Source organism: Syngnathus floridae, chromosome 1, assembly GCF_059516105.1.
Source record: "Syngnathus floridae isolate MCC-2025c chromosome 1, RoL_Sflo_1.0, whole genome shotgun sequence".
Classification (NCBI taxonomy): Eukaryota; Metazoa; Chordata; class Actinopteri; order Syngnathiformes; family Syngnathidae; genus Syngnathus; species Syngnathus floridae.
The window spans coordinates 1,563,490-1,581,438 of record NC_142413.1 but is presented as its reverse complement, the minus strand read 5'-3'; the positions used below and the strand labels follow the sequence as shown (position 1 = coordinate 1,581,438).

General features: G+C 46.9%; 1 protein-coding gene and 1 long non-coding RNA gene across 15 annotated transcripts in view; one reads left to right on the top strand and one right to left on the bottom strand.

Annotated features, from left to right (window-relative positions):
* Positions 1-17,949, bottom strand: part of LOC148403231 (uncharacterized) — a 270,701-nt gene that overhangs the window by 126,441 nt on the left and 126,311 nt on the right. For all 9 annotated transcript variants that reach the window (XR_015857824.1, XR_015857827.1, XR_015857820.1 and 6 more), the window contains one exon: positions 6,637-6,713. This is a non-coding gene — a long non-coding RNA (uncharacterized LOC148403231). The remainder of the gene's footprint in view (positions 1-6,636; positions 6,714-17,949) is intronic.
* Positions 1-17,949, top strand: part of pcdh7b (protocadherin 7b) — a 68,406-nt gene that overhangs the window by 11,626 nt on the left and 38,831 nt on the right. The gene's annotated exons all lie outside the window — the stretch shown is intronic.

Below are 17,949 nucleotides of genomic sequence, written 5' to 3'. Positions count from 1 at the left end.
ACCTTGGCAAACAGCCTTCACGACAATGAATTCCAAGTAGGTTTTGTATTGACGGAGACGGCTCGTCACCTCCGCCCGGAAGGTGACGATTGCATCAGGGCATCTAGCCGTCGCAATTTTAACAACCTCAAAACTGAAATCGGCCCTAAAAGTTCGGCAAAGTTGGGAACAAAGGGCTTCTCGCGTCAGTTTGTTGAAAGGATGCGCAAAAATGAACAGGGAGTCGGCCATTTTGGTTTGAAGCACCCACTTGGGTGACAAACTACATTTTCCAATGAGCCCGAATAGCAAGCATTTATCCTGGACAGAGGTCACCTTGTGACATTAAAAAAAAAAAAGAATAAAAATATTGTTTCTGGAGAAGAGCACAGTGGTGCATTGATAGCACGCTGTGGACTGAGAATTAAGCACAAATCAAATTGTGCAGTAAAGACGTCAATTTGATCCTGCATGGAAAGATTTGAAACTCATGAGCACATCTTCCCTTCCTATCTCAAGCAGCTGCCTGATTTAATTAGTTTGAGGTGAGGAGCGTCGAGATGAGGGTCACGCTTGCCATTCCGGCCCAAATGGAGATACGTCCCGGGAGATGACGACGCTTGTTGCTAATTTAGGGCTGCTCTTAGTTAGCGTTAGCTCAAATTAGCTAAATTAGCTAATCACAGACGCACAGTTGGGCAATTCATCAATATTTTCATCCTTGGGGGCATCGTCAAGCTGTCCTCATTCGTAATATCATCGTCCCTCTGTCCCCGTCCTGGCCATGGACAAAGGCTTCCTTCCGTCTGTCCGTCCATCAATCTTCCGGAATAAATAACAGCTCATCCATTCTTGAGGCTACAATGACCAGCCGCGCTCCTCCCATATTGAAGTTTTACAACGAGCATTCATACAGGGGAAGGCATCAGCTATGGATTTCCAGTAATGGCCGTTACTGACAACGCTCGCTGCTCCCATCAAGCCATAATGGATGTTGGGGGCGGGGAATCGATGTTGGATAAACAGCAGGCCTTCGTGTTTGAATGTTATTCAAACAAGCGCCAAGTCCAATCTCTGATGGGAGCGTTTAGATAGAGCACCTGGCTCTCCGGCGCAGCCTCGCTCTCCGGGCCCCGTCTAGACGGCTGTTCCCGGCATCGCCGGCCTTTTATCAGACATAAATGGGAGCTCTCGTATACCTAACGGCTTTCGATATACAGCCTCCGAGCTGGAGACGGTGCGACTTCATTCGCATCACGCCGCCGAGCACGCCTTTGCCTGTGGATGCAATGGACGACATTTTATCGGCCTTTTGAATCGGCAAAAAAACGGCTTCTGTCCTGTTGTTTTCGTTACATTTACAAGAGGAGTGACAATAACTCGCAGCAGAAGCACCTCGGGAGCACCATCTGTCTGAGCTGGAGCAATCAAACTTTTTTTTCGTTTCGCTTTTACGTGACAGGCAGCGGGAAAACGGCAAAGTTGTGCCTGGTGGCACAAAGTCTCGTCGCCGACTGTGACCTTTGAGCACTTCACTCGGGTCTGTTTAAGATGAAAGAGGCGGCGCTTACACGCCAACGACACCCACCGGAAACTCATCCAGCCGGTTTTGTGAAGGAACGAGCGAATTTGACGCTCGGAATCAAATTGCCAACGGAGGACGTGAGGAGCCTCGACAAAAGGGGGGGAAAACAAAAACACGCTCTTCTCGCTTTTTGATTGCTCTCAGTGATGGCTAATTACCGGGCTCGGTGTTAAAGCGAAACACAAAAGGGAACAAAACGCGGTTGGGGGGGTGGGGGGCGGGGCTTGTTTGTCATGACAGATCATGACAGACATGATGAGCACGCACGCACGCAGTCGAATGCGATCCAAAAGTTTTGGGATGGAGCTCGACAAAGACGTCTTTGTGTACCCGCGTGAAATGGACCTTATCCTCGTCTATGCTTGTTGATTGATGAGGCGACAATCTGAAAGGCATAAAAGCCACACACTATGAAATGTATTTGATTCCCTCTCGACAAGCGAGCGTGAAATTTGGCTCCCGCAGACTGACTGGTGCCCGTGAGGCACACAGCCGTGCTTTCTCAACCTACACACGACTCCTGATCTCAACTTGCAACGAGTACGAAGCACAGCTGCTCATAGAATCAATTTTCGATCCCTATTTTTTTAAAGATTATAGACCTCAGTCACACTTGAAATCTTGTCGTGGTGCCGCTGCTCAACTCTCCCCGTCAACTCAATCAAGGTGACAGATATTTTGTCCATTAGCTCAGAAATAGCAAGCAAACTTTGTTACCCGACAAGTGTTGACAACTTGTCAGCGTGAGGAAGTGTTTCCTCTGAGGCCAGCGACACAAAAGCTTCACTTCCGCCGCGGTGCAATTTGGATCATTAGCGTAACGACGGACTGCCGTTAGCGGCCTGCGGGCAGGACGTGCTTGGTGTCAAATTGCCACGCGACGATACGCCGCTGTTTATGCCGTCAATGTCGACCAAGGCAACATTTTCGACACTCGAGTGTGTCTTTATGTGAGCTTTTCCAACAAGGACAAAGCTCTCTGCGAAGCTACGCGACAGGTTGAATGGCAAAGAGGGAAAATGCACGAGGAGGTTTACGCATACCACAACTTTTATCTTCTCAAAACATTGGGTAAATGAAGTGAAGGATAAGTGCTTTACGCATTTGAGATGAGCTGGCTCAATATCATATCACATTGACGAGAGCGCCACCCGTTAGCACGTCTACAACTGTTGAAATAAATAACAGGCTACTTAAAATAACTGGCTGGCTAGCTAGCTAAGTGGCATGGCTAACATCAGAGCTTTTCTTCTCTGACGTTCTTTCGCAAAGCATACGAGATCAAAGTCGTAATTATTGGAAAATACTTCTACATTTTCACGTGGACACATTGTAGTTTTTTGTTTACTCCTGTGGAGCTTGCTCAAACATTTCAAAAGAATACAACATCTACAACTGTTAAATAAATAAATTATTGGCTTTAAAAAAAACAACTAGCTGGCTAAGTAGCATGGCAAACATCAGCTCTTTTCCCCTCTGACGTTATTTTGCAACGTGTAGATGAACCGTCTCTTTTTAATAAAAAGAATACTTTGATATTTTCACTGGACACATTCTATTTTTTGTTTACTACTGTGGAGCTTGCGCAAATATTTCAAAATACAACAACACAGGGAAATTGCAAAGAGTGGAATTTGTTGGAGTAGTAGCACAGTTGCCTCAATCATATTTGAAGTTATTTTAGCAAGCAACCTGGTCTTTTTCTATATTAAGTGTGACTTGGGCAATGATGGAATTGTAGCCCGCCAACCCAAATAACAGACTTGACTGCGTTTGCTAGCTTGAATGTGATGTGCTCAATTGATGACTTCACCGGAAAAGCCCAGCGAGCCGGCTCAAACGTTGGCATGAAAATTGGAATTTGGTTCCAAATGTTCCCATTCCACAGCTCACTGAAATAATCAAATAAATAAATTAAGCCCACAAAGCATTTCATGATGCCGGTTGGTCTGCTGATTTTTTTTTTTTTTTGCAAAAAGCTAAAATGAGCTGGCAAAAATATGTCTTTTTTTTTTTTTTTTTTAAACCCAGACATCATTAAAATACCTCTGGCAAAGCTCATGTAGGTTATTTCTCATTTTACGCGTACCCCCACCCCTCCCCCTGACATCTTTTTGGCAACGCAACGTTACATCACCTGAGAAAAATCCAAATAAGGTTCTGCTTGTCCAGCACGTGTACTTCTCCTCTTGTTTGAAAAAAATGTGAGCACTTGAAAATACCGACAAACAAAGCTGTGAGTGGGGGTGGGGGCGTATTCATTTGATTTCATAAATTAAACATACATTTGGCTCGACATCTCGTACCTTTTTTTGTTGCACTTTCATTAGCTCGGCATAATGAGAAAACTCGTGTCCGGGGCCGGAACGAGCCGAGCTCATTTGAAAGCGCACCGCAGGGTTTGCAGGCGGCAGAAATGAAAGGCCATGTTAGCATGTATTCCCTGATTTGATCATCTTTAGGCTTGTGTCACCTATTTAATCAGCTGGACAAATTCTTTCGACGCAGTTTTTGAAGAAAAAATTTAAAAAGTAAAAATCAAATGAAACAGTTATTATTTTATACTATATACTATATACTATTTAATGTGCTAGACAAATTCTTTCGACGCAGTTTAAAAAAAATAAAAAATAAAAATTAATTAAACAAAAATTCTTGTTAAGATTTGTTGTGTAGCTACTTCTAACTACTGAGTTTACTCTTGTAACATTTAGTTAGAGTTATCTTATTTAAATGCCTGCGGTAATATGGTGGGATGACAAGGGGGAAAAAAATTCTACGTTTAAACGTCTTGCATGGTCGTTCCATGTGTAGGCCGCTAATTGCCGTCCGAACAACGCGCCCGTGTACCTGGCAAATACATGAATCAGAGCCCAAATGGCCCTTTCAACTTCATTAGCCAGCAGGTAGACAGATACATTAAGTCACGCCTGCATGTGGAAAATGTGCCTACATCAGCATTTTCATCCAGAGTGGGGCCCTTTTAATGAGGGGGGGGGGTGTTATACTACGCTGCATTATTCAATTAGGCGGCAGAGAAAAAAAGTCTGTTCCTGTGGCGGCTGCAGGATGGGAAAAGTCATCCAAGATGGGTGGAATTGACACAAACGCTGAGGAAGGTGGGCGGGGGAAGGGTATTGTCGAAAAAGGACAATGCAACGGAACGGCGCCTACGTTCGGCAGCGGGCGTCTTAATAATGCGCAGCCGCCTACGCGCGGAGCCATCAACCTGCATATGAAAGCAGAAAGATAATATTTCTACTGGACCGGCACGGCACGCATTAGCGCTGATGACAGTTGTTGAATTGCAAATGTCCTCCACGGCGCGTTCTTGCTTCAGCGCGTTATTAGAGCGACTATTTAGCATTTGCTTCATTTCCCCGCATCGGAAAGCCTCGCGCTCAAAAGGCAAAGGCCAACGCTCTTTTAGTAGACTCCACGATTAAAAAAAAATCGGTGCGGCGGCACCGCATTGCCAATCTACGCTTCGGTCGGCGAGGTCACGAGACACGCTCGGAACTGATGGCGCTCGTTGAGCCGTTTCAGACCGGCGATTGGCGGGTCCGGCTCAACTGCGACCCGACTAAAAACGACCGCTATAGCAAAAATGGCCGACTAATCTAAAATGCATCGCGAGCTCACAAAGTTGGCCCGAAGTGCAGTCGCCAGTTGGTGTTTATTCCTCCAGCTCCAGTGCAAGCCAAAGACAAACAATAACATGGAATCAAAAAGGCAAAACGACGGGTCGTCTTACGGGATCGGCATACAAATAGCATCCTTTTTGTACGTGGGAGAGTGACGCGAGCTCGGATTGCGCTCAAAGTCTTTGAAATCCTCGGAGCCGGCGGGCGGGGGCCGTCATGTGCCAAGTGGCAAATTGATCGTGACATGGCGGCATGGAGAAAGAAGAGGCCGGAGTGTACCGGCATGTCAGAGGCACAGAAGGAGGAACGCGCACGCTAACAAACGGGAAGACGCAATTTTGGGCTACATTTGATTGGAAAGCGGCTGATGGCTCAAGGGCTGAAGTTTCATGTCAAACTAAACACAAAAGAAACTTTACACATTACGCATTTCCAACTGTAACTTTGCCCTTATGCCAATTCTAGCTAGCTTAATGCTAACAAGACACAATGCAAAATGCCACAGACAAAATCTCAAATTGATATGCAGTCAACATTTATAGTTTGAATATTTGGACACACACACAGTCAAAATCATATATGTTCACTAATCAGATATTTGAACAAATGAATTATTATATATTATTTATATTTATATTATATTTGTATGTCGCCGTTTCTCTATGGTGTAAAATCAAGTAAGCAGTTATTCAATGAGCAAAAATATCTGAACAAATCCGAGTAATATTGTCTTAATAATGTTAAAGACAGATGGCCCACCCCCAAAAGAATGTTTTTAAATTTTGTATTTGCACGGGAAATTATGCCACTGGCCTGAGCGTGCATCATTTGACAGTTGGCTGCGGCTGCGCTCTTAATCACACTTTGAAAGCCTCCGTTTTGCACAATTGCTATTTTTGAGCTTAAACACTCCGGTCTTTAGAAGTCTAACGCATTAGGCTTGAAAACCTTGGAATATTAAAGTCTGCAACCATATCTGGGTGAATCCTCGCTTTGCCTTTTATTGCTTTTGAAAAGAAAAAAAAAAAAAAAGAAATTCTGGTGGAGAGTGACCATCTGGATAAAGCCTGCAGGATTTAGTCATATATCCAAAATGGCAAAAAGAAAGTAAATCTGCCACTGAAGTATTAGGCAGGAGGTCAGACGAGCGAGTGAGCGGAGGGCTTAAGCCAAACAATCTGCCGCTCCCGAGCAAAACGGAGCTTTCAACCTGCTGGCGTTGGCCACTAAAATATTCATCATAAAATGTTTTATATGACAGGCTGTTTTGTTTTGCTTGAGTGAGAGCTCAAGCCTCGGCCAGATGACAGTGTGTTTTATGTCAACGCTTTTAATAGTTAATCAGACGGCCCGTCGCCGAGAGAAGCTTGGCTTTAGTACCAAGCCACGCGGGACGCTACGGATGAAAACCGGAAACTTTGACCTTACCTGGTCGCTGGCAGTGGCTTTCCTCGTCCAACATGAATCGGCAAGAACCGGACTTTCAAATGATGCCGCTCCAATTCCTGCGTAGATTGAAAAACAAAAAGTGCTTTAGTCTGGGATCACATGAGTTTATTGCGCAATTAATTAGAGGGTGATTAGTCAGGTTGATAACCCTAAACTAACAGAACATTGTATTATTTTAAGTTGAACTAAATTCACTAATTGCATGCATATACTCAAAAAATATGAAGCATAAGTAATTCCAAACCGATTGAGCCACTCAAAGTTAAGAGAAACACAGTTTGTAGCTCAAAACAAATATTTCAAACAAACCAAACTTTTCAAACAAACAAAGCATTCAAGTCAATTTCCTACCAATTGCATGTGAGCAGGAACTGAGGAGTCTCTTTGGGTTTCTTTCTCTGAGTTTTCTTTCTTTCAATAACTTCAGGCTTTCCCTTATTTTTATTTTTTATTTGTTTTGGCTTTCCCTACTTTGTTCCCCAGCTCCACACTGGTCTGCAGGCAATATGGCCGCCCCTGTCATTTGACAGGAAGTTTGGTGACTAGTCACATAGCTGTTTTTTCTCTGCCCCCTGCAGGTCTGGAGGGGAACTAGTGGATATTTTGCCTGAATGATCTCTGAATCAGTTGATGTGACACTCACAATGTTTCAACAAAATACAGAGTAGGAACAAGGCAGCTGTCTCTCAGACCCTCCCCCAGTTGACTGGTGCTGGAACATCTCCAGCAGGACTATTTAGCAATCTAGCGGTGGCTGCAGGTTGAAAGACGACGCTGCGCCACCTCCTCCTTTCTTCCACGACCAATTAGCGATTCCTTTTACAGTCACGACGACGTCGTGTTTTGACAGCTAGCATTTTCTCTGGATTGACATTGAACCCTCCTCTCCGGTTTGATGGCCTTTAATCTGGTTCCTCAAACAGAGGTTGGAGCCGAGCTTTAGATTAAAGGCCTTCACGTAACGGCAACCGTCTCTTTGACCTCGGGTTGGTTCTCCTCCCTTGAGAGCCGGGCCTCGTTAGCGGCTGAGCCACGTCACCGGTCCCATCAAACGGAACCCACGGCAAACACCTGATAACGCCTACAAGGGATGAAGGCGAAAGCCGTTAACGCGGACACATTTCCGTTTGCTGGATTTCAAGTCAACATTTATTGATTTGAGAAAAGATTTGAGCATCAGACAGCAGAATATAAAAAACGAAATAGGTTTGAATGTAGTTGATCTGCCACCATTCCCTCTTTACTATTCTAGCACGCTAGCACGCTAACACAATGCGGACACATTTCACTTTGCTGGATTTCAACTCAACATTTATTGATTTAAGAAAAGACAGCAGAATATAAAAAAAAAAAAAATAGGTTTGACTGTAGTTGATCAGCCACCATTTCCTCTTTATTATTCCAGCATGCTAGCTCGTTAGCACGCTAGCACTCCTTGCTGGCCCTGACCTCCCAGAAGTGCCCGGGAAAAATGTGGCACTGTTTGTCGTGTTGAACATCCGACTCCTCCACATTCCTTCACCAAACCGCGTACATTCCACCTCTGGCGCCTTACTCGCAGCAACAACAACACAAAAAAAAAAATCGAAAGCGACTCAGCCGTTTCAGTGTCAAGAAGAAAGATGGAGCGAGCATCTTGACGCAGTGCCTCCAGTCAATGGCGGCAGGTAGACGCCAAGTTCAGGGCCAGCCTCTGACTGTAGTCACATTTGCGCACGTCGGCGGCGTTTTGTTGATGGATGTTCTTTTTGCGCCGCCTTCTGAAGAGGCATGTGCCCTTTCTTCACAGAGCCGACAACCGAAACGACGGCGGAAGAACGTCTCGCGTGTTGCGTCACCTTGACAGACCAAAGTACAATTTGGAACATCATCACAAATATCATATTATTCGTCAGTGAATTAAGACAGGAAAGACAACACAGCGCTGATTAGGATTTACCGACTTTCTCATCTTAGAGATTAATTAAAAGATTGCCATCAAGAAGGAAATAAAAGCTCTGGCCGTTTCTTATGGCGGATCAAAAGTGGTCGCCGAATCGTTAAGATCACTCACACTGGACACACACATTGAGTCGCTCGCTCGCACGCATGCTGCCTAAGCTTCTTTGTGATCCTCTTCCGTGCCTTTTTCTTCATCTTTTCCATCTCATTCTTTTCATCGACTTTCATCTACTTTGGTGTACCATTTTTAAGCCGCCCCCCCCTCCCTCCCCGTTTGGTCGAGGGATGGGTTTTTATTCGCAGCAAAAGAAGACGGCTGCTTTGTCCCCGTGCCGGATGCTGAAATTTGACCTATTTTGCCAGCCAGACCGGGAGGCATCTTTTCTTCCCCCTCTTTTGCCCCGATTTTACCAAGTCAGTCAAGCAAAGCAAATCATGAGGAAAAAAAAAAAAATCCTCATTTTTGAACAAGTTGGCCGAGAGTGCCGCGGTCGTTCTGGTTCGAGAAGACCAGGGATGTCAAAGTACAGATTTATTGACTTCATCACGGCACGCTTACACGGGCCATACAAATTGAGGTGGATGTCCGGAACTGGACAACGGGCCTCGAGTTTGAAACGTTTTTTTCATTCTTTGCCACCTTGGACAGTCACCTCCCTTCATGAACGCAACAATTTGATCCCTCGCTGCCTCGGCGGCCGTTGAAATAAAATTCTCCTTCCATCAACAAAAGGTCTGGAGAGCCGTGATTTGGGTCTCGGCCTCCTGACCCGCAAGCCCCCGGACCCGTTTGTTGCTACTAATCGAGCCTGTACAATGATGAGGAGCGGATCAAAGCCTAAATGCATTTGGAAAATGAAGCAAAGAAATGTTGACAGCTTGTCCGGTACAACAAGCAAAATATGTCCAGACGCTCCCAATCTCCTCGCGATAAAATCCGATTCATCGAACATGAATCGGGAATAGTTGGTGGAGGAAAAGCTACGTGATTAGCCGAGACTGATCACGCGGTCTTTCAATGGACTTTTGCACATTGGTTATGTGTGTGTGACCCCTATGATAATGACGCTATTAAATCTTTAGCTTAAGCTGACTTTGCTCACCCCCTCCCTCCCCATTCTTCCATCTTTCTCCCCCCCCCCCCCCCCCCCCCCCCACCCTCACGGGGCCGAACACTCACTTCCTTCCCGGGCCGCATTATTAGCGTGCATTGCGCTCTCCTGCCTCTGCACAAGCCATTAGCCAAGATTAGCAGAGGAAGAACCCCGGCCGGCCTCCCTCCCTCTCTCTCTCTCTCTCCCTCTGGCTCACTCTCTCTGTCTCTCTCCTCCCTTTTCTCAGCCCCTCTCTTTCTTTCTTCCCCCACTCTCTCGTTCGCTCTCCCTCTCTCTCTCTGTCCCTCTCTCTCCCTCCATCTCTCTCTCTCTGTCCCTCCCTATCCTTCACCCCATCTCTCTCTCTCTCTCTCTCTCTCTCTCTCTCTCTCTCTCGCTCTCTCTCTCTCACTCTCTTCTGGCCGTCATGCGCGCTGAATGATTAACTTCCATTATAGCGGGGTCTTATTGTGCTGACAGCGGCAGCTTCTGATCCTGGTCGTGGCCATTAAGAAAAAGGAATAAAATAAATAAATAAGAGCTTTGCTCCCTGTATGTGTGTGTGTGTGTGTCAAGCGAGATGACGTGAAGGCTTTGGAAGCAAAGAGGGTGAACGAGGAAGAACTCGGAGCATTGATTGCTTCTGCATGTAAATCGAATCTGCTCTTTTTCTTCACGTGACTGTGTAGGCAGAAGGTAAAGCGGTGGCGGCGGCGGCAGGCTTAACGCTAAGACACAAAAGATTCACACGACCTCCGCCTAGCAAAAGTCAACGCAAGTCTTGTTTGAAAGGAGGCTTTCTGCAACAACAAAAAAAAATGTTTTTCAGCAACTGTCGCTAACTTGATGAATGGTTGCATATAAACGATGGCGTGAGAGATTCACAGCATTGTAGTCATCATTACAACATATTTGTCGGAAAAAAAAAATGGTCGGATGCGCTCGGTGGGCCGTTAAATGGCGCAAATTGGTGTGATTTCCTTGTAACTGGGCGGAGGGATTTCTTTGGAACATCAGCAAGTTTGGCCGCCCTCCCCTCCCTCTCTCTCTCTCTCTCTATTTATCTGTCTGCGCCTCGCTGGGCTTCTTCCTCCGCGCTTTGCTGAGCTGCATTTCAATGAGCTTGCCCCGAAACGCGCTGTCAATATTCCTGACAAATCTCCAAAGCGTGATATCGCAGGACGCGGCGGTGGAGTTCCAGCACTTTTTTCACTTTGTGAGCGTTTGCTCCGTCATCTTGCGTCTCCTTTCTTCCCACCGTTATGAATACAAACAGATACCAAAAAAAAATTGGGAAATTCAGCACCAAAATAGCCACTTCCATTTAAAATGGCCGCCGTCCAGTTTTTGAATGAGTGGCGTGAAAGTTATTTCTTCTGTTCTCAGAAATGGCCGCTTGGAAGCAAAATGGCCGCTTTTCTATTCATTTTCCAGCGTGATACAGTTTGCTGCGTCTTCTTTTGTCACGCTTAGTTCTTTCCACCAAATTTCACGTCGGGCGATATTCTCATCTTTGCTGCCGTCCACGAGGAGCTCCTGTGATTGAACGTCCAAATCCTCCCGCATCTCGCTTGCCTCCTCCTGGAGCTCCTCCCCCCCCCCTCTTGATTTGCAATCTATTTTCCCTCCTCTGCTCTTGCCAAGAGCTGCCGTGGCTATCTCCTCCACTCTTTTCAATCTCTCTTCACTCCGCCACGCTACTCTCTTTTTGTTTTCCCGTCCTGCGCTCCCCCCCCTTCTCTCGCTTCCCCCGCTTGTGTTTCTCACCAGTCAATAATGAAAATTGCTGGCTACCTTGAATGGATTATGTGGGCCCGGGGTAGTTTGCTTGAAGGTGCGGCGGTGTCAAATGAAAAGGCCCGGGCCATTTTCTTACCTGCCTTCCATCACACACACTCGCCGGGTCGAGCCGTGAAAACACACCATCAATGACAGCGCATCATCAAGCCCCCCCCCCCCTCCCCCCGCCCCCTCCCTCCCCCACTCAAGCTCCCTCCGGTCATGTATTATGAATGTTGCCTAATTACGCAGCCTGGAATGCTTCACACGGGGTTGGCACGCGCATTTGTTTGCTTTGTATCTCTTTGCCGTCGCTCTTGTATGCAAAATCCTTGCGCGATTTTGTTGTTTGTTCTTTTGGCGCCGCCGTGCTGAGATCAAACAGCGAGCAGATTGAGGCGCCATCCGCGGTCAACCCTCGAGTTGATGCACAACAGGAAGCGGGAGGGAGGGAGGGAGGAATAGCGCAGCGGGCCGGGTTACGCCGCCAATCTAATCCCCAAAAGCCCCTCGGAATCCAAAATATACCCCCGGCGCTTGATTCGCGAGTTCCCCAAATTGCAAGTCGCGAGCTCAGATTTTTCTCGCTCGGTCCCGGAAATAGCGGAGTTAGTGGCGAACTTTTTTTCAAACCACAGGTTCGAAGAAAGTTAGCGCAGAGAAGCAAATGACGCTGCCTACACATTAGCGGATCGCGGACAAAGTTCTATTCCCCGGCTGAAAAAAGAAAACAAAGCTCTGCTAGCTTAATGCTAGCTACTCCCCCGCTGAAAACAGATAATCGCATCTTACGTGGCCACTTTTGTCGAATAAAGCTTCGCTAGCTTAATGCTTGCAAAAGCCTAGCATTGACGTTGCACTCGTTCAATAATTGTTAACGATTGGCTAACAATTTTCCTATCGTTTTAAGAGTGAAACCCCGTTTCAGGTGATCTAAGTTACAAACGCTCACAGAACAAATTCGACTCACAAGAAAAAAAAAACTACGATTAGTATTTGCAGTTCAATTTGTTCCTCTCGGATCACTCCGGGATTTCCTTCGAGCCGGCCGGTGACGCACCAAAATCATCAAGCGGACCCACGAGTGGGAGGACGTTTTGAAAAAAGCGGTCAAGCTCTGACTGACAGCTTCGCCGCCCAAGTGGAATACAAAGAAGGCAGAAAAAAGAAACAGCGACCAACCAACAGAACAGATAAAAGGAGATGGAATTTGGCCGCAAAATGGCCGCCGAAGAGGAGAAATTCGTGTTGATCATAGAAACACTCTTGCAAATATTGCTTCATTTTTGAGCCGCCTGAAAATGTGATTCCCAATGAGGATAAATGAAACCATTCCAAGCGCGCGTCGAAAAAAATCTGCTTTTCAAATCTTGCGCTTGACAAATGCGCTGTGACGTTCTCATTTCAACATTGACGCGGACGGATTCGGAAACCAGCAGCAATCCAAAAGCGCGGCCGCCCGCTTTTGCGTGTCACATCCGTTTAGGCGCCGCGTCAGTCGGCCGCAGAACATGGCAACGTGAGCTTGCGTCATGTTTTTTTTTTTTTTTTTTTTTTGTCCTCGCTGTGTGGGCGCCGTGCGATTGTGTGCCAAAATGAATGTGTGAGTGTGTGTTTGTAAGATTATCCTTTTAAAATGAACAAGGGGGGGGGGGGGGGGGGGGAGCACGAGATGCGATGCATTTGCATATTTTTGGAGAGAGTTGAACTATTTTACCGCAGTTGCAAGAGCAAATATTCCTTTTTTTTAGGGAAAAGAGAATGAAAAGCATCTTCGCCTGAACGCCCGCGAGAGGAGCTTTGGGGGATCTGATTTCACAGCCGCTAATGAGCATTCAGCATCGGTCTCCTCCTCCTTCGCCTCGCCGGCTAATGCGTGACTGACAAGCCGAGGCGCTTTTTTATTTTCTTTCCTTCTTTTTTTTTGCTCGATTGGGCTCGAGTGAAAGCGCCCTCCGATGCACCGAGCCTATCATCAGCCGCTCATCTTCTGGACACCTGTCGCACTTTGGGTTTGAGTCCCATGAGATGATTGAGGCCAAAGCATGCGGTGGCGTGGGCAGCGTTGGCGAACGTTGCATTTTGATCTTATTTTGCCAGAATACAGGTTTGGTTGCCTGCTCAAATTAGACCGGAGAATTTTTTTTTTTATTATAAATTTCAGTAATATTTCCTAAAGAGAATTTTTATTTTATTTATTGATTTGTTTGTTTATTTTAAATTTTAGCAATATTTCACTTTGCACCTCATTTGTCTTGGGGGGGGGGGGGGGGACGCTTGCCGGACCCGAACCGGTTTTGACCCTTCCAGGCTAGCGGTTGAAAGCGCTAACGTTCCCAGGATGGCAACAGCGCACATTGTTGTGCCAGCCGGCCCAAAAATGTCTGTTTATGTATCAGCTCGCCTAAGCCGATAAAGGGACAGAGATGCCTTGAAAGCGTTCCAAAGCAATCCCAAAGCTGCCGTGCCGACATCCGGCAATAAATCACACGGCGGTGATGGTAAAGCCGCGCTCGCCCAAAAGGAAGGCCGGCGCGCTGACATATACGACCCAAGCGTAGCGACGTCGTCAACAGATCCCAATGAATGATTTTAATAGAAAGAAACTTAAATTCAGAAGGGGGAGGGGCTGGCGCACAAAAACAGTCATCGTGAATCCCTGCAAAAAAATGAGCTGAACGACCAGCGAAAGGTAATCACGGCAAATTAGAGAAATTGCTTTGTTTTGTGAGCTGGCCTAATTTTTTTCCTTTGTTTTCACTTTACAACTCGCAGCAAAGCAACTGCTAAGCCGTGACCAGCGGGCGGGGGGGGGGGTCACTTGCAAAGATCTTGCATTCTTAATCCAGTTCCGATTCCGTATCTAGGGTAAACCCTCTGAATCCGTGCGTGGACTTAAGACCCACGCGTGCCCAGATGTCCCTTCCAGAGTACAAAGAAAAAAGAAGCAGCCGCGAGTCATCGTGCAAAAAAAATACACATTTGGAGCTCTTTTTTTTTTTTTTTTTTTTCACTCCGCAGCAGTGTCAGTTTCCTAAATGGGGGAATTTGTCCAAGACCAAAGAGAACCTCGAGCCAGCATATCTCCATTTTGCACTGCAATATGTTCAAACGGAAATCCTATTTTATTCATGTGGATTCCGGCGGTCTCTCGCTATCTCCCCCCCCCTCCCCTCCATCCCATCTTGGACCTCCCCCGCCTGCTGCTCTCTGCGGCGAGCGCGCAAATTAATTTTCAACTTGTTAATTCTCTTTGAAAAAAAAAAAATATAGCAGGAGAAGCGAAGAAGGCGGCCCAGGTCGCCCGTTTGATTTGCTATTTGCCGCCGCCGCGACCTACACACGAGAGAACCTGATCAAATTCGAACAAGATTGCGACACTCCACTCGACACGGGCCGTAATGGAAGCGAGCGAGCGACGGCTGCAACCCGACACGCCTCGGGTTGACGGGGTCGTGTAAAGGAATGCGGGAATTAAATAGACCTCATTAGCGGCGCCGGGGGAAGAGCGACGGGGGCATTCGCTCGCCTCCTCCAAGGTCTTTTGTGGCATAAAAAGCCAACGTGGAACGTTATCGCGTGGATTTACGAGGCGACGGGACATTCATCTCTTTGGCTACCTTGTTAGCATTACGCTTTAGCGCTAAAGTATTGAGATAAGCAGAGACGGCAGAATTAGGGCGTGATGGATGAGTCGCGTGCGGCGCCGTCTAATATTCCTGACAGACACGAAAGGGAAGAAAAGAAAGTCGCTAATGTTGACATCCGGATAGGCTTGGGAGGAAGCCACTCCAACGTCTGAATGATCTAATGCACCGTTGACAAACCCAAGGCCCGGGGGCCAGATACGGCCTGCCACATCACTTTATGTGGCCTGCAACGACAAATGACTAAAATTGCAAATTGTCTTCACTTTTAAAATAATCTTTCATAAAATATTATAAATACATTATATATTATACATATTTTTTATGTATACATTATATATATATGTTTATATGATATATAATATAAATATTGTGTATATATAGCGTTTTTAATAGTCTGATTTGAAAAAGAGTTGTCAGTTTGTTATAACATGAGGCATTTAAACATTTCAAACATTTATTTGGGTCGACAGTCATCATGGCCCTCCGAAGGAAACTATGACAACAATGCGGCCCGCGACAAAAATAACTTTGACACCCCTGATCTAATGAGCGCTTTTCGGCTTCGCGGCGTATCAACTGCAGCGGGGGCTTCCCCGGCATGACCCCTCAATTTACGCCTGGGGGCAATCCGGCCGTGTGTGCGGAATCACGCCGCGCAATTTGCTTGGCTTTCATCCGCTCAATAACGGGGGAAGACCAACGAGGACATGCCGCAGACCGAAAAAAAAAACGAATCAAGTCCTCGCGAGGGGGAAAAAGTGCTTCGGCGGAAGGACTCACTTTCATCATGGCGGGTTGAGAGAATAAAGAGCCCATTTTGACAAAGTGCAGAAAGTAAAACGTCAAGAAGAAAAGGTACAAATCCAGTCGCTGGAATATCTGCAACAAAGCAAGTTGAGAGGAAACGGATGAGCGTGAGCCTCCACGGCCTTGCGCCGAGATTGTCTTTTTTTTCGTCACTGCGAGATTGAGAAGGAAACGCCAGAGTCAGTTGTGCGTGAAGGACACGACGGAGCGGCAAAGCGGACTCTGTGCCTTCATATCGATTCCACATCAAAGATACTTCACTTCTCTGTACTCGTCACTATTATATGTCAGTCGCTCCCCCCCGCACATGTCACCTGAAATCAATAACCATCTCGCGCTCACTCCTAGCATATTCAATATCTCCGGCATCATTCCACCGCTTAGCATCGAGAAGCTCCTCTATGTTCTGAAGATGGGTACAAATACAGACTCATTTGGAAGATTCGGTAGGAAATATCAGCTGACGGGGTCGAGGCCAAGATGGGCTGGAGCGGCCACCCGCGTCGGCACGTAGCAGGGCGCCTGTTCCGCAGAGCGGGAGGTTTTAGGGGGAGGGTGGGGGAGTTCCATCTGGTGGCCCGCTAACCTTCGCTGATGAATGGAGCATTCCGCGGCTAGCAGCTGCCGCTAGGGTGACGGCCGCGCATGCACATGAGGACAAAGTGCTCCCGGTGCGCAGGCACAGGTGCACGTACGCTCATTACCAGGGCTTGACTTCTTGTAGCCTCGTATTAGCGGGAAATCATTTTTTATTCTGGGCACTGCGATGGATGAGCATCTTGCACGTCGCTCATCCAAGGCTTGAAATTGCCCAGACCTGGGTGGCGACCAATCCGGGGTGTACCAAGCAAGTTTATAAAACGAATCAGAATTTTTTTATCAAAGCTAAAATTGTCCCGTGTGCAACAAAGGCGCCTCAGTTTTTTTTTTTTTAAAAGCCCCCCCCCACTGTTATTTAAAATTATTTTGACTCATTGTGCACAATGACGGGCGGAGATAAACAAGTGAATGAAGAAACAAATAATAAATAAACAATGAATAAATAAAGAAGTAAGTAAGTAAATAAATGAATGAATCTGAATGAATGATAAACACTTAGCTAATCGCTAAGTGGCGGTTGCGACAACGCGGCCTTCTCCGAACTGCCATTAAATGACCCTCCCAAAATGGCCGACCGGTCGGTAATGAGATCTAACAAGCGCAAAATGAAAAGCTTCAGAGCGCCGTTTTGGTTTTGACAAGTCGGTGGCAACAAATGGAGCCCAAGTGTTAGCTAAGCGCCTCGGCGGGGTGGACCGTTTTACATGCGGATTAGCGCCCGTATCGCCATCATCGCGCGCCGATGTGACGGCTCGATAGACGCTGCGTCTTTGATGCCCGGCGAGCAAGCGAGGCACCGGGGGCCCCTTTATCCTTTTTTTTTTCGCCCAACACGCTGATCCGACGCCTCGGAGCCGCTGGAGATGGAGGAGATTGCATTGTAAGACGTCTGCCTATCGCTTGTCGCCGCTTACATCGTACACCTTGTAAAATGATAGCGTTGTCGTGACGACAGAGATATTTTAGCATTGGTCGGGCGGGTGCCTCGGCAGCTCCCCCCCTCCCCCTTTGCTTCTTAATCTCCCGCCGCATATCTTCATTATGAAAAAGTGCGCTTTCATCCTAATTCCATTTTCATCCATCAAGCAACGGGGAGGTCTGACCTCGCCCGATCCCGCCTGAGATAGCGCGGCTGGGGCGAGAGTGACGGCGATGGCCGGATAAGAGTTGTGATGATGAATGCGGACACGACACGACGGCGAGGAACGCCGAGCGAGGAAAACAAACTTTGGTGGCCTGTCAAAGGTGTAAGCAGGAGTTATTGTGCTTTGCATAAGCCGCCAAAGTCATCATCATTTCTCCTTCCCTTCATTTGCCTCCCTCCGGCTTTTTCCACCCCGCCTGTATTTTAGATACAATTTACTGAAAAGTGTATCTCTCTCTCTCTCTCTCTCTCTCTCTCTCTCTCTCTCTCTCTCTCT